The sequence below is a fragment of the Jaculus jaculus genome, chromosome 7 (assembly GCF_020740685.1).
Source record: "Jaculus jaculus isolate mJacJac1 chromosome 7, mJacJac1.mat.Y.cur, whole genome shotgun sequence".
In the NCBI taxonomy this organism is placed as follows: domain Eukaryota; kingdom Metazoa; phylum Chordata; class Mammalia; order Rodentia; family Dipodidae; genus Jaculus; species Jaculus jaculus.
The window spans coordinates 33191436-33206075 of record NC_059108.1 but is presented as its reverse complement, the minus strand read 5'-3'; the positions used below and the strand labels follow the sequence as shown (position 1 = coordinate 33206075).

At 45.0% G+C, this 14640-nt stretch overlaps 1 long non-coding RNA gene across 1 annotated transcript; it reads left to right on the top strand.

The window, feature by feature from the left end:
* The first annotated feature begins 9118 nt into the window (after positions 1-9118).
* On the top strand, positions 9119-13640 carry LOC123462069. The gene is made up of 3 exons (XR_006638075.1): positions 9119-9187; positions 11325-11515; positions 13267-13640. It is a non-coding gene; the product is annotated as an uncharacterized LOC123462069 (long non-coding RNA).
* Positions 13641-14640: the final 1000 nt, after the last annotated feature.

Here is a 14640-nt window from a genome sequence, read left to right as displayed (position 1 = left end):
CCTAGGGTGATGTCCCAAACAGATATCCATAAAATATGGACTTGTGAGTTAATGGGAGAAAGCACCACTGTATGTGAAATCAATGCTTTACCAGATAATCCTTCATTAATAAACTAATATTCATAACTTTCATCTATAAAATCCTGGAATGATTGAATGAAAAAACCTACTGGGTTTTTAATGTCATCTTTCCAGTCAGTGTGTATAAAAATATGTGGTATGCATGTGTGAACGCGTGGTCTGCGTATGGGCACATGTGTGTGCGGGGAGAGGACAGAGGTCGAGCCCAACTGCCTTCCTCTAGCACGCTCCACCTTGTGTTTTGGAGACAGAGCCTCCTGCTGAAACTAGACCTCACCATCCCCTAGCTCAGCCAGCAGTACGCCCTGCAGGTCCCCTAGCCCGGCCTCCCCAGCATCCGAATTATAGACATGCACCACCAGGCCCAGCATTTTTTATGTGGGCTCTGGGGATGAGAACTCAGGTCCCTGTGCTTACAAGGCAAACACTTTACCCACTGAGCACCTCCCAGGGACAGTTTGATCACGTGCTTTTTTTTTTTTTTTTTTTTTTGGATTTTCGAGGTAGGGTCTCACTCTAGCTCAGACTGACCTGGAATTCACTATGTATTCTCAGGGTGGCCTTGAACTCCTGGTGATCCGCCTACCTCTGCCTCTCAAGTGCTGGGATGAAAGGCGTGCGCCACCATGCACGGCCGATCGCGTGCATCTTAATACTTTGGCTTGAGACCTGACTCCAGCATGTCTAACATGTGTCACGTGTTATTTAAACTTTTTGAGCGTCGGTCTTCATATGTGTGTGTGTGCAGTGTAGTTGTTCTTAAACATTTTATTTTTATTTGAGAGAGAGAGAATGGGCACACGAAAGCCTCCAGCCACTGCAAACAAACTCCATATGCATGAGTCACCTTGTGCATCTGGCTTACATGGGTCCTGGGGACTTGAACATGGGTCCCTTGGCTTGGCAGGCTAGCACCTTAACCACTAAGCCCCCTGTCCAGCCCAATATGCTTACACATACTTAAATATAATGGGAATGATTACATAAGGCAGCATGCAATCCATAGAAATATAAAATCACTGGCATTATCATGTCATTTATTACACATTCCCTTTTTTGATATCTTAGTATCTTCCAGGCTTCAGGACTTTGTTAAGCATCAGGAATAACAGAACTATTTTCCTTACTAAATCTCCCAAGGCACTGAAACATTTTTTTCAGATGACGGTGAGGTACAAACAATGTGCCACGCAGGAATGAGAAGTAGATAAGACAGATAAGAAGAGCCCAGCTCCCGGCAGGAAACCTTCCCGGCAGGCGGCCCCGGCCACATGCTCGCGGAGGGCGGGCCACCTTTCTGCCCCGACTTCTGCACAGCAACAGGAAGCTGCAAAGTGGAACAAGACCACATTTCCGACTCAGGGAGCTGGAGTCCAGCAGAGGAAACAGATGTGTAAACAAACAATTACAGGCCAATGTGATGGACGCAAAAGCAAGGTTCTCTAGGGCAGAGGAAGAGATCTCTGGGCCACTCCTAGAGGACACTGCCTTGGAGACTGTCCCGGAACCGGGCTGGAGAGGTGGCTCGGATGTGAAAGGCATTTGCTTGAGATCTGGAGGCTCACAGAGCACCAGTGTCGTTTTGGAAAACAGAGTGAAATGCTGAAGAGACCTCAGCAGACAGGTGTGGGAGGTACACAGATAATCACCCTTTGAATGAAATGGCGAGCATTCTAAGACACCCAGAATAATAAGCATAACTGCAAAGAAGTCAGTGTGAAAAAACAAAGTCGGCCAAGTTGCAAAGAACAATCAAACAAAAAGTATTAGAACCACTCTGTCTCTCTTGTCTGGTTCAATGTGGTCTTCCTTGCAGAAGGTTCTGTGTTGTTGTTGTTGTTTGCTTGCTTGTTTGTTTGTTTATTTTTATTTATTTATTTGAGAGCAACAGAGAGAAAGAGGCAGATAGAGAGACAGAGAGAATGAATGGGTACGCCAGGGCCTCCAGCCACTGCAGATGAACTCCAGACGCATGCGCCCCCTTGTGCATCTGGCTAACGTGGGTCCTGGGGAATCGAGCCTTGAACTGGGATCCTTAGGCTTCACAGGCAAGCGCTTAACTGCTAAGCCATCTCTCCAGCCCAGGTTCTGTGTTTTAAGTGAACCTGTTGAGCAATTTGCAGACGTTATAAAGCAGCATCTGCAAACGTGAACCAGACAGACTGTTAGGAGTCAGTCACGACTGCCCAAGCCTGTAATCCTCCACCTGGGCATCGAAGGCAGGAGGACTGGGAGTCCAGGATCACAGAGTCTGAGGACACGGTGGGCTGCCTGAGACCATCTAAAAAAAACCAGCAGAAACTGTAGCAGGAACTCTGACTACATTACTAGGTATCCAGTAGGAGAAGGGCTCATTTTCAATGAAGAATGAATTGCTGAATCTCGGCAGAAGCTTTATTTTGTGCACTGTGTTGCCGTTGCCCCTGCTGCCTTGCGCCATTTCCTCAGAAATCCTTTATCTTCCTGGCGGATTGCTCTTCTTTTAACTATGCATCCCAGCACCTCATTAAAAGCTGTTCCACCTGGCTCTCAATTAAGTGGCTTGTCATCGATGAAAATCTATGAGCATCTTAAGAACATGGAGAGGATTCTGGGCTCAAAGGAACTCTGAAGTCGCAAAGGAAAACACCTGCTATCCCATCACACTCTGGTTACATTCTGTACATTGATGTGTGGCTGCGCCCTCCACCCACCCCCACCCCCCACCCCCAGTGTGTGGAGCATACCTCTGATCTCAGGCCTGGGAACTTAGAGGCAAAGAAGAATACACATAGAGACCAGCCTGGGCTACAAAACCCCAAGGGCAACGTAGCTGTGTGGTAGAGCACTTTCCGACACGTGTGAGGCCCTGGGTTTGAACCCTGGCAAGGCCAAAAGTAAAAAGAACACTCTCTAAAGGATTGTTCTGTAGGAATGATTCGCATATCCTTTCGTGGGATGGCCAGGGATTTAGCTCCAGTACCTTGGCCCCCAGCTCTGACTCCACTTCCAAAACGAACTTATCCATGGAACGAAAGCCATCCCCAGCCAGCAGACCATGTCCCTGGTTCCTAATCCCGTGGTAAGCATCATTATTGTCCATCCAACGCTGACAGGGCCAACTCTGCGTCCAGCTGGTGGAGCATACCACCCAACTCTGGAGAGCAAATGGAGTGATGAATGGCAGGGAAGGGGCAGTGCAGGTAAGGACGGAATCCATCACTTTAGAAACTCCAGCTTCCTTCCCTACGCCACTCAATCTCGAAGCACATTGTTCGCTCCTCCTGAGATATCAGTGAGTGTGCAGTCACTACCCCAAGCCACTACTTCTGCCTCTGTGTGTGTGTCTGTGTGTGTGTTGTGTCAGACTCTACACGCAACATGATTAGCATCTACAAGTGCTGCTTTGCATATGGAAAGGCCATTTAGGCTGAAGACACACCTCTAGGTGGAGTGCAGCCAGGTACAGTGGCAACTGCCTGTGATCTCAGTCCTACATCTAGAAGCTAAGGCAGAAAATTCCTGTGAGTTGGAGCTACATATGGAGCTTGGGATCAGCCAGGGATACATAGCAAAACCAAACTGAATTTTAAAACAAAATTAAAAACAAGAGACCGGCATGTTGGTGCACGCCTTTAATCCCAGCACTCGGTAGGCAGAGGTGGGAGGATCACCGTGAGGTCGGGGAGGGGGGGCGCCCTGAGACTCCATAGTGAATTCCAGGTCAGCCTGGGCTAGAGTGAGACCCAACTTTAAAAAAAAAAAAAAAACAAGCACAAAATCAAGAGAGACAAAGCATGGAAAACTGAAGGAACTGGCAATTAGGATAATATCCTAAGGGGCAGTGGTGTCCCCATGCTTAAAAAGTGTCTAAAATACTCCTGCCCCTCCCACTGCTTTTCTCCGTCACTCAGGAGGCATTAGTGAAGTGAGAGAGAACAGCTTACAACCCCCCCTCCACCACCATACACCAACAAGCTCCCTCCCAGACTCTTCCAACTCCCCTTACCATACACCAAAGAACCTCCTCCCAGGCTCTCCCAATCCCCCTCTACCATGAGCCAAAGAGCTTCCTCCCAGGCTCTCCCAATCCTCCTCTACCATACACCAAAGAGCTTCCTCCCAGACTCTCCCAATCCCCCTCTACCATACACCAAAGAACCTCCTCCAAGGCTCTCCCAATCCCCCTCTACCATGAGCCAAAGAGCTTCCTCCCAGGCTTTTATGGCCCCATCTATAAAGTGGACTAGATATAATTGCTTTTATAATGAGCATGTGTTCCTTTAGTGGCTGAGCAAATTAAAAGCATCTTAACACAAATATAAATAAGTGACAGTCCACTGAGATGGTGTGTTTCCAGCAGCTTGTGTACTTAATAAGCTTCATTTTAACACATTTGTCATAAAATATGCATTTGCTGTGCCACTTTCAGCTTTTGTCCACAGGGAGTCCAAGATGCAACTTTTTTCCCACTGTACTCAAGCCAGGGTTACCCAGCAGCAGATGCCCTAGGGCACCATGAGCCCAAGTCCAGGCCCAACAAGATCAGTCATGTATGCAGGGGACATTGGTGGCAAGTCATTGCCAAGTCTGCTCTGGTTCCGTTCAAGATTGGTTCCCGTGGGCTTATCTCTAAACATCTTTGGTGATAACATCATATAGGCAACTGAAGGCTCAAATGGCCTGAGAACTACAGTGAAACTGACCTGAAACAGACAGGCCTAAGGTGACATGGTATCTTCCTCCGCTGAGCCCTTGATGGCATTCCCAAGAGACAGGAAAACATTAAGCGGTGGAATTACCCTTTCAATGAGATTGTCATTGCCACTGGACTAACACCACAAACTGTACAACTTTTAAAGAGATCCTGGGGACTTCCTGGCCTGTGAGCGTCAAGGTGGGTAACTGCTACCCTTGTGACATCATAGCTATATCAGCAGCGCTGCAGGGAGGCCCCCCCGACTAATGAACGCAAAGAGAAGTGTTCTGGCAAACGCTACCACACAACGCAGACAGAAACCCAAGATGCCCATCCCTGTGACTTCAAAGATGGTGGAATGTGACAGAAATAAACTGACCCGTCCCTCTTCCTGCCACGTCCACCTTCATGTGTGTTGTGAGAAAGGGAAGAGGAAGGACGGAGGAAGGCTGACTGCCTATGACCCATGAACAGCGGTTCCGGTACATAGTTTATTTTAGGCAAAATAGCCAAAGGCAAAAGTTTACTTTTCATGCCCTATCACTTTCCCTATGAATAACTTTTCAAATTTGGGGTTTTCCTCCTGACTTATTCCACTCATTTTCCTGGGTTCTGCATTTTAGCATTTCTTCCTAAAAATAGTAAACACAAATTTGGTCATTTTCATACCTTACAATGCCATCGTATTATTTTCTATGCCCCAACTAATGTATTCTTGGCCACAGATAATTTATTTTTATTTTTATTTTATTATTTTGGCTTTTTGAGGTAGAGTCTCACTCTAGCTCAGGCTGACCTGAGATTCACTATGTAGTCTCAGGGTGATCTCGATCTCATGGCAATCCTCCTACTTCTGCCTCCCGAGTGCTGGGACTAAAGGCGTGCACCACCATGTGATAATTTTTTGTTTTGTTTATTTGTTTTGTTGTTGGTTTTGAAGCAGGATCTCACCATAACCCAGGCAGTCCTGAAATTCACTCTGTAGTACAGGCTAGCCTCCAACTCACTACAATCCTTGTATCTCAGCCTCCTGAGTTCTGGGATTAAAGACATGAGCCAATGCACCTGGTAACTAATAATTTTTATACTTAAGACGATAGTTCCAAAACTTCTAGAGTCAGTATCTTTCAGAAGAAGTCTATCCCCATAGAATTCAGGAAGGTAGCACAGCTGTTATCTAACATCCATGACTATACTGATCCGTGCACAGTGGACAAGAGTCAGGAAGTTACACACTGATCCCTGCACAGTGACGAGAGTCAGGAAGTCACACTGATCCCTGCACAGTGACGAGAGTCAGAAAGACACACTGATCCCTGCACAGTGACGAGAGTCAGGAAGTCACACACTGATGTTCCTTGGGCTAGGAACTCTGGTTCTTCTCTAGCACCATGACTCCCTTAAGCGATAGAGCACCTATCTTTAAGAACACACACCTGATACAGTCACAAATGATGAAAGCCAGGAGAATAGAAATGATCTTATTCCTCCTGGGATTTTTCTAAAGATTATAAAGTGAACTATGCCTTTGCCCAGATGAAGCAGTATTAACTTTATGTATACACTTTATATCTTCCTTTAGACCGCACATATACTTGGGAGGTAGAGGTAGGAGTATTACCATGAGTTCAAGACTACCCTAAGACTACATAGTGAATGCCAGGTCAGCCTGGGCTAGAGGGAGACCCTACCTCAAAAAAAAAAAAAAAAATCACAAAGTGAAAAAGGAAGACCTGTCCAGATCACAGAAGTCAGATCATGTTTTGTAGTTCCTAAAATGAAAAATTGGCCCCAGTCTGTGAAACACCCAACTCTACATACTCGGTATGAGAGCCGTTAACCTTCATTTGACTACTGACCACTTACCTGATAGGTTTAAAACACAGAAACCAAGAATTAAATACATCTTAATATATTTAATAATATGGATTTTGAAGATTTGGTATTAAAATAGCATGTAAAATAATACCCAACTAATTTAATTATACATTGAAATGATAATATGTTAGATTATGTATATATATATATACATAATGAACAAGTATTCTTGTACTATCAGCTATGTGTTAAATTTCTGCAGGGCAGTTGAGGCATGAACTTTGCAACCCTGACTCATGGTGTTAACAGCACCAGGGAGACCACTTTCCACAAGTTGGAATGCCATTCACTCCTCAAGGAAAAGCGTGGACTACAGTATCCACCATGAAATGCAAATCACTCATGAAACAGAACATTTCTCTGTATGTTGAAGCCCAAATTCTTTCTTAAAAGGTATTTATGGCTAGGCATGATAGTGCACACCTTTAATCTCAGCACTCAGAAGGCAGAAGTAGGAGGGTCACTGTAAATTCAAGGCCAGCCTGGGACTACTTAGTGTGTTCTAAGACATCCTAGAGTGAGACTCTACCTTGAAAAAAGCAAATGAGAGAGAGAGAAAGAAAGAGACTTACTATAATTTATTTCTCTCTGCCCTAAGGTTTAGGGTATTATCTTATTTTCCTTGCCTCTTCCTTTTGCAGTTCACTTATAAGAACCTCAAGAAGGGGAGGTAGATGTACGAGGATCACCATGAGTTCGAGGTCTGCCTGGGACTACAGAGTGAGCTCCAGGTCAGCTTGGGATACAATGAGACCCTACCTTAAAAAATAATAATAAAATTAAGTTAAAAAAAAAAGAACCTCAAGACAAATGCTCGTTATTCCCTGTACTTTCTAACACAGCAATTTCTAGAGGATAGGCACTTATATTTATTAGGTATTATTTCAGTGTAATAGTGCTAAAATAAAAAATTTTTTTTCAACAGTTTTATTTTTTCACCAACACCGAAACAAATGTTTAAAGCAGAATCCATTTCTAATGTAGACAGAACCTGTGCTACATAAACCACTGTTGGTTTACACCACTGGGGTGAGAATTTACGTGTGTGTGTGTGTGTGTGTGTGTGTGTGTGTGTGTGTGTAGGTTTTCTGAAGTAGTCCAGTCTAGTCACTACTACATAGTGAATTCTACTTCTGAAGTAGTCTCAGAATGGCCTTGAATTCACTGTGGTCCTCCTACTTCTGCCTGCCCCATGCTAGGATTAAAGCCATGTGCCAACACGCCAGGCTGAAGACTTTTGTCTCTACTACCAGCATCTCTAGCCATGGCACATGGCTTGAGTCTTCCTCTCTCAGGACATCTGTTCAGTGAAACTTGACTGTATCTCACACCAGCAGCTTGAAGGCTTCCACAGAAGAGACTGTTTCCAAGTTGCCTTTGCCCCACATCCAGCCCATCCCACTCAAGTGCACCCAAGTACATGCTTTCTGAGGCTAACAAAAACTGGGGAAGAGCCGACTGCTTTGTTTTCACCATTGAAAAGAAGTGAGGAAAGTTACCGCCACTCATTCAATGTCTCCATCTGTTCAAATCATTCAACAGTTAGCAAATTGAGAAGTTTTTAGAGTACCTTTTCAAAATCCACTTGTGCTTAAGATAAAACAAAGCAAATGAGTTCTAGTTCTTATTCTCTTACCTATCATGCAAAACATTCTAATTTCCTCCCCTCCCTGCCCTGAGATGAAATAAGCTGAAATAAATGGAATGTCACCAATCTAACCCGGACCAGCCTTCATAGATAGGATTCCTTAATTTGTTGTTTCATTGAATAAACACTCAGAGAAAATACCAAGGCCTCTTAAGCTTCCCTGGAATCAACTTACTGGGCAAGTAATGAATCTAATTGTTATGCGAGCTTCCATGTCAGCAGAAGAGCAGATGCACCATATAATAGAGGAGAAAAAAAAAGTTGCTGTTGGATTGTTAGAGCAGGTGCTACATGAAAAAAAAAAAAAAATCGCATGCAGCTCCCTCAAATGCATTTGGAAACAGCTGGAAGGAAGCCAGGAAGAGAGTCCTGTGCAATCCCTTGGACATCCAGTTGTGAGCTGGGATTAAGCCCCTGAACAGCTGAGTCAATGAGGACACTGACACCTTGTCACTTCTTCAGCTCTTTATTTCTTGCTTGCCCTCCAACAAAAGCACCAGAGATCACCCCCCCCCCCCGCGCGCGCCACCGCCCCACCTAAACGCAAACTCACATCCCCAGAGTCCAGCTGCCAGGGCCTCTTTCTGAGAGCATCAGACAGTGTGGGGCACACAGTCCGAGGTGAAGGCAAGTTACCATGGTTCTTGGGCTATTATTGCGTCTGTCCTGCCCATCAGGGAATGGAAATAAGAGTGCACATGCTCCAAAAGGCCCTTTGGGAAAGATCAGGGGGGCTGCGGGGACACAATGGCAGGCTTTGTTATAAAGAAAGGCTTTGGTCTGGCAAGTCACAGCCATCCTGCTGGACAGTGGGTGTGTCCTCAAGGGCAGGATGGGAAAACCATGTGCCCGGTTTACAGAACTCCCGCCTTAGGAAAAGCAAGCCATCCTGGAGACCTCAGGTAAGAGATTGTGGCTTTTAATTAATTTTCTCATAACCCTGCTGCTCTGGCAGGGGAGTCGCACATGGCTGTAGATGTTTCGGGTTACTCCAGAAATGCATGTCACGCCAACGGGGTGGAACAGAGCATCTGCAAAAGCATGACAAGGCAAGAGAGGAAGGGGAGGTCGAAAGTATTGGACAGTAAGAAAGACAAGAAAAAGTGTAAACACAGTCCCTCATCTTGAAGTTTCTCAAGCGCTCCTGTGGTCTTTCCATGCTCTGTGCCTGAAGATGCTCACATCCAAGTACAGCTCCCCATAGACCTGCGGCCTGCCTTGAGAGATAAATTATTTGTGGAAAAATTCCCAGAGTCAAGGTTAACAGAAAACAGCTGGGAAATAAACTATGAGCCATATGCCATAGATTCTTCCAAGTATGTGGGGTTTTTTTGTTTTTTTTTTTTTTCTCTATTGTGAAGAATCAGCAAGTTCAGAACAAGCAGAACGCAATCTCTGTGGACATGAAAATGGTGTGGGGAAGGCTGGAGTGTGCGTCAGCTGGGCAAGGAAGGGGGGACTACACAAGGAAAATCTTGTCTAAAATGCTTTCTTGTTTTCTCTCTCAGATGTAAAATTCCCAACTTAAGATATCTCCCTAATTGCTAAAGTCTCTGCTGATGCATCCCTTATGTCTGAAAGAACTGCCCCTCCCCTCAAGGACAGGTTGTCACACTGTAACCCTGACTGGCTTAGAACTATGTCGCCTGGATTTGTGTCATGCACACACCACAATCCTGCTGTGTCAGCCTGCTGAATGCTGGGACTATGGACGTGCGGCACCACGTCCAGTTTAAATCTCTCTCCCTCTCTCCCTCCCTCCCTCTCTCTCTGTATGTGTTTGTAGTAGTAGGTATATGGATTCATGCGTGTAACAAGATTGAAATGTTCCTGAAGTCAAAGGCAAGTCTGTTGGGAAAATACTCACAAATGAGATGTTAATGACTAGCTGAGGAAAACACATTTTGTTGAACTCTTTCTGGACCTGTTAGAGAAATGAAGACTAATAGTGAATGCCTCGCTAAGAAGTTGGAAGAAGGGAGAAGTAACACGCATTTGTTTGCACAATCATTCAATACTCATTTGTATAAAAACTGCTATGGAAACCTGCTCTCAGGCACGTGATCACATTATGAGGTGAGACCTTTGAAAAGTGATTAGACGATGACATTAGTGCTCTCTCTAAAGCAGCATGGGACCCAAAGGAACTCACTGGTCCTGCGGTGTGTGAAGAGGTGAACTGCTTACCAGATCATGTTCACACCTTGATCTTGGACCTCCCAACACGCAGTGTGGTGAGAACAAACTTCTGTTGTTTATAAGCTACTGGTCTATAGCAGTCCAGACAAAGACACACCTACTATTCCTTTGAACTGGACTCAAATGCATCTTCTTCCCAACGGGGCACTCACAGACTCATGGGAACACTGTGGAGGATGTGATGACCCTCAGGGCCAGGAGGATGGGGAAAATATGGATAAAGATGTTGTCTACTTCATATCACATTCAAACAAGCCTGAACCTTCCCACCTTCTTAGTAATAGACTTCCCAAATTTTAGCAGGACGTAAATCCACTCAGAATGGAATTCGTTTCCTAGCCCCTCATGTACCTGAAGTGTGACCATGGACCAGTAAGATGCAAGAGAAAAATTACGTAGCTCCTTTAATGAAACTCATTAAATAAAATTAAATAATTACCATATATATATATACATATACACACACACACACACTTTTGTGGTGGCAGGTATGAAATCCAAGGCCTTGCGTGTGCTAGGCAAGTGCTCTACCACTGAGCCACATCCTCAGCCCAACAATATGTATATGAAACAACAGATCCACATGCTGTCACACAGAGTCTCTACTTTTATCCTCTGTCCCTGTTTGGCTGGCTGGAAACGGTGTGTGAAGGTTGGTGCCCAGGCCGCCATGAGCAGGAAGATGTGCTCTGCTTTGGAAGCCACAAGCCAAGAGAAGACGTGTCTGCAGAGCCTTTTTTTTTTTTTTTTGTAATATATTCATTAAAACACAGTAAACTGCCTGTCTCCAAGGTATTTTTATACAATGAACAATAACTGCAGCAAATCTCTTTTGTTTAGGTCACAGCTAATTGCCACTTGAGGTTCTTTACATCACATGCAACCAACCAATCCTGAATGAGGCTAAGTCAGGGCCTACATCAGAAAAGGGCATCCAGGGATACGGCTGTGGATGGAGAGGCAGAAGACCTGCAGGAGACAAAGGATTGGTCAGAAACATGGTGAAAGGTGTGAGAATAAGACTAAGAAAGGTTTGCTTTGTTGTTTTTTAAGTGGGTGTGCGGCTCTGTGGCAGGGTGTGGGTGGGTGGGTGCACCAGACCCTCTTGCCTCTGCAAACCAACGCCAGATACTTGTGCTGCTTTCTGTGTCTGGCTTACATGAGCAGTTTGGAAATGGAACCAGGGCCAGCAGGCTTTGTGAGCCAGTTCCTTTAACCACTGAACCATCTCGCTAGACCCTGCTTTGTCTTATGTGGCATATGTTTTATCATGAAATCCCCAGGGATCCAGGTATTCTCTATCAATTGTTTATGGCTGCATAAGCAAGGAAGTTGGTCATGAGTTTGACTCCAGCCAAAGCTATATACAGGAACTCTTTCAAAAGAAAGAAAGAGAGGGAGGGAGGGAAGAAGTGAATAGGGAGAAAGGAAAGAAAGAAAGAAAGAAAGAAAGAAAGAAAGAAAGAAAGAAAGAAAGAAAGGAAGGAAGGAAGGAAGGAAGGAAGGAAGGAAGGAAGGAAGGAAGGAAGGAAGGAAGGAAGGAAGGAAGGAAGGAAGGAAGAGAGAGAAGATGAAAAGAAAGAAGAAAGGAAAGAGCAAGGAAGAAGGAAGGAAGGATGGGAGGGAGAGAGAAAGGGAGAGGAAGGAGGAAGTAGGTAAAGAAGGAAGAAGAAAAAGAGGAAGGGAGGAAGGAAGGAAAGAAAGATGGAAGGAAGGGAGGGAGGGAAGAAGGGAGGAAAGAGGGATGAATGGAGGTAGGGAGGGGAGAGACATGGACTCTATTTTTAGTTAATTGCAATTTCATTCCAAAGATAGTATTTCTTTTCTAACCACACTCTGATCATTTAAAATGCGTCTTTCCCACATCTTCTGAACCAAAAGAAAGGAGACCCTCTGGGTCGCAGGTAACAACTGAGGGTCACAGTGTTGTGAGCGCCTCAGGAAATAGTGGCCGGGAGGAGATGGTCTCTGTGTCTCCATAGTCAGTTCCCCTTCCTGTGACAGGTCCGGTGAGTGCCACCCTCTGCTATGGCCAGAAGCACCTCTGCTCCCTGCGCAGCCCGGCCTTAGCCACGCGCTTTGTGCAGATATAACACCACAGACGCCTCCTGGGTGACCCTGGCGTCCTGTCCTTTCCCCTGCGGGAAGAGCTCCTCCAGCGTGGGGTGAAGAGACCCCCGGGGAGACGTGCCGCACTGCTGCTCTTCTCAGATGCCAAGGAAGTGGAAACAAATTTCATTATTCCTCACTGTTGAGAGTTTACATTTCCATCGTAAGGATAGCTTGGGACCAAAGACCAAATATAAGAAATTTGTTACAGCTTATATAATTAGATAAGTGTCAGAAACAGAATTAAATATACATTCTTCAGATATCCAGTCCAATTTTCTCTCCAGATTTTCGGAACCCCTTAAATGATCAGCATAAATATCCACCCAGTATATTTTGCAGTGATGTTTAAAGCATTTCCAAAAGCAATTTACTGCATGACTAAAGCTTTTTTAAATTATTTTTTTCTTAATTTCCCTCAAGGCAGAGAGTAAACCTTGAGCTCAGTCAGGTGGTCCTGCTGACCTCAGTGGCCAGGAGGATGCCTTCCTATGAGGTGGCGGGATGGATCTGGCCTGTTATCTTGGAAGAGACAGGATTCTACAAAGAGCTCCATTGTATAGTCTTATCTGAGGGGCATGTGGATGTTTTAGCACTTGATTTCTTTAAGTAGGCCTCTAAAAGTGGTGGAAATTCCTGTCAACATCTCACACCTGCTTTGTGTTCTCTGCAGGAAAAGTGTCAGAAGGGTCAAGAACGCCTGGATAGCTGAGCGCCGCGGCACCCTGTAGTCCCTGCACCAAGAGGCTGACGAGGGAGAACTGGATTGCAGCACCTTTCACGCCAGTGTGGACTACATAGTGACTTCTAGGCCCTGACTCAGAAGTGCCTTGAGACCTTGTCTCAGACAAACAAACAAACCAACGCAAACCTTATTCTACTACAGACAGAGATCAGGAGAGAGAACCCTTCTTCAGGGAAGGAGTTAAGGACACAGGCCCCAGAGAACACAGACGTAAGGGCTTTGACACTTTTCCCAACTGTAAACAAATTATTTAGATATTCTAGACATCCCCCTTGCTTTAATTTGATTCAAGTCATGCTAAATACCACCCCCTTGGGTGAACAATTTTAAAATTAGATTCCTGGGCTTTCCTGACCAAAATAAATAAATAAAGATTATGTGTATTATAATCTCATGAGTAACCCTATTGCTCTTTAGATCTTGTGTAATTTTAAAATATATTTTTATTTATTTACTTAAAATGGGGGGGCGGGTAGGGGAATGGAAGGTGCCCGGGCCTTCTGTCACTGCAACAACCTCCAGATGCATGCACCACTAACTATGTGGATACTGGGGAATTGAACCTGGTCTTTAGACTTTGCAGACAAGCACCTTAACTGTTGAGCGATCTCTCTAGCCCACATTGTGTAATTTTATTTTCTCTCATTTACAATCATACTAACCTCAGATGGTTCTACAACAATCTAACTCCACCTAGCTGGTTTACCTTTGATCATCCACAAGAGTAGAGACCCTGAAAGCCCCCTCTATGTCCTGCTTCAGCCTGAGAAAGCTAGAATGATTTTCTTTTTTTTAATTTTTAAAAATATTTTATTTGTATTTATTTATTTGACAGAGTAAGAGGGAAAGAGAGAGAGAGAGAGAGAATGAGCACACCAGGGCCTCCAGCCATTGTAAACGAACTCCAGACGAGTGTGTCCCTTATGCATCTGGCTAATGGTCCTGGGGAAAGGAACCTGGGTCCTGTGGCTTTGCAGGCAAGCACCTTAGCTGCTAAGCCATCCCTACAGCCGTAGAATGATTTTCTTAGAGGAGAATGTTGTAGGTAGGCAAATGTCAAAGTTAAAAGTTATTGAAAGAACAACCCCATCTCCTGTTTCCCCCGAACATCAGAAAGAGACACTTCCTCCCTTCCTCCAGACCAGGAAACAAAGTCCACTGGTCAGTCATTCACCTGGACAACAGACCACCCTCACCTACAGACATGCTAAAGAAATGAGAGGAATAATGACGCACTTGATGAAATAATGAACTTTGCCTACAAGAGACCCCTCCCCCAGCGCAGATGCTTGCAGATCCTCC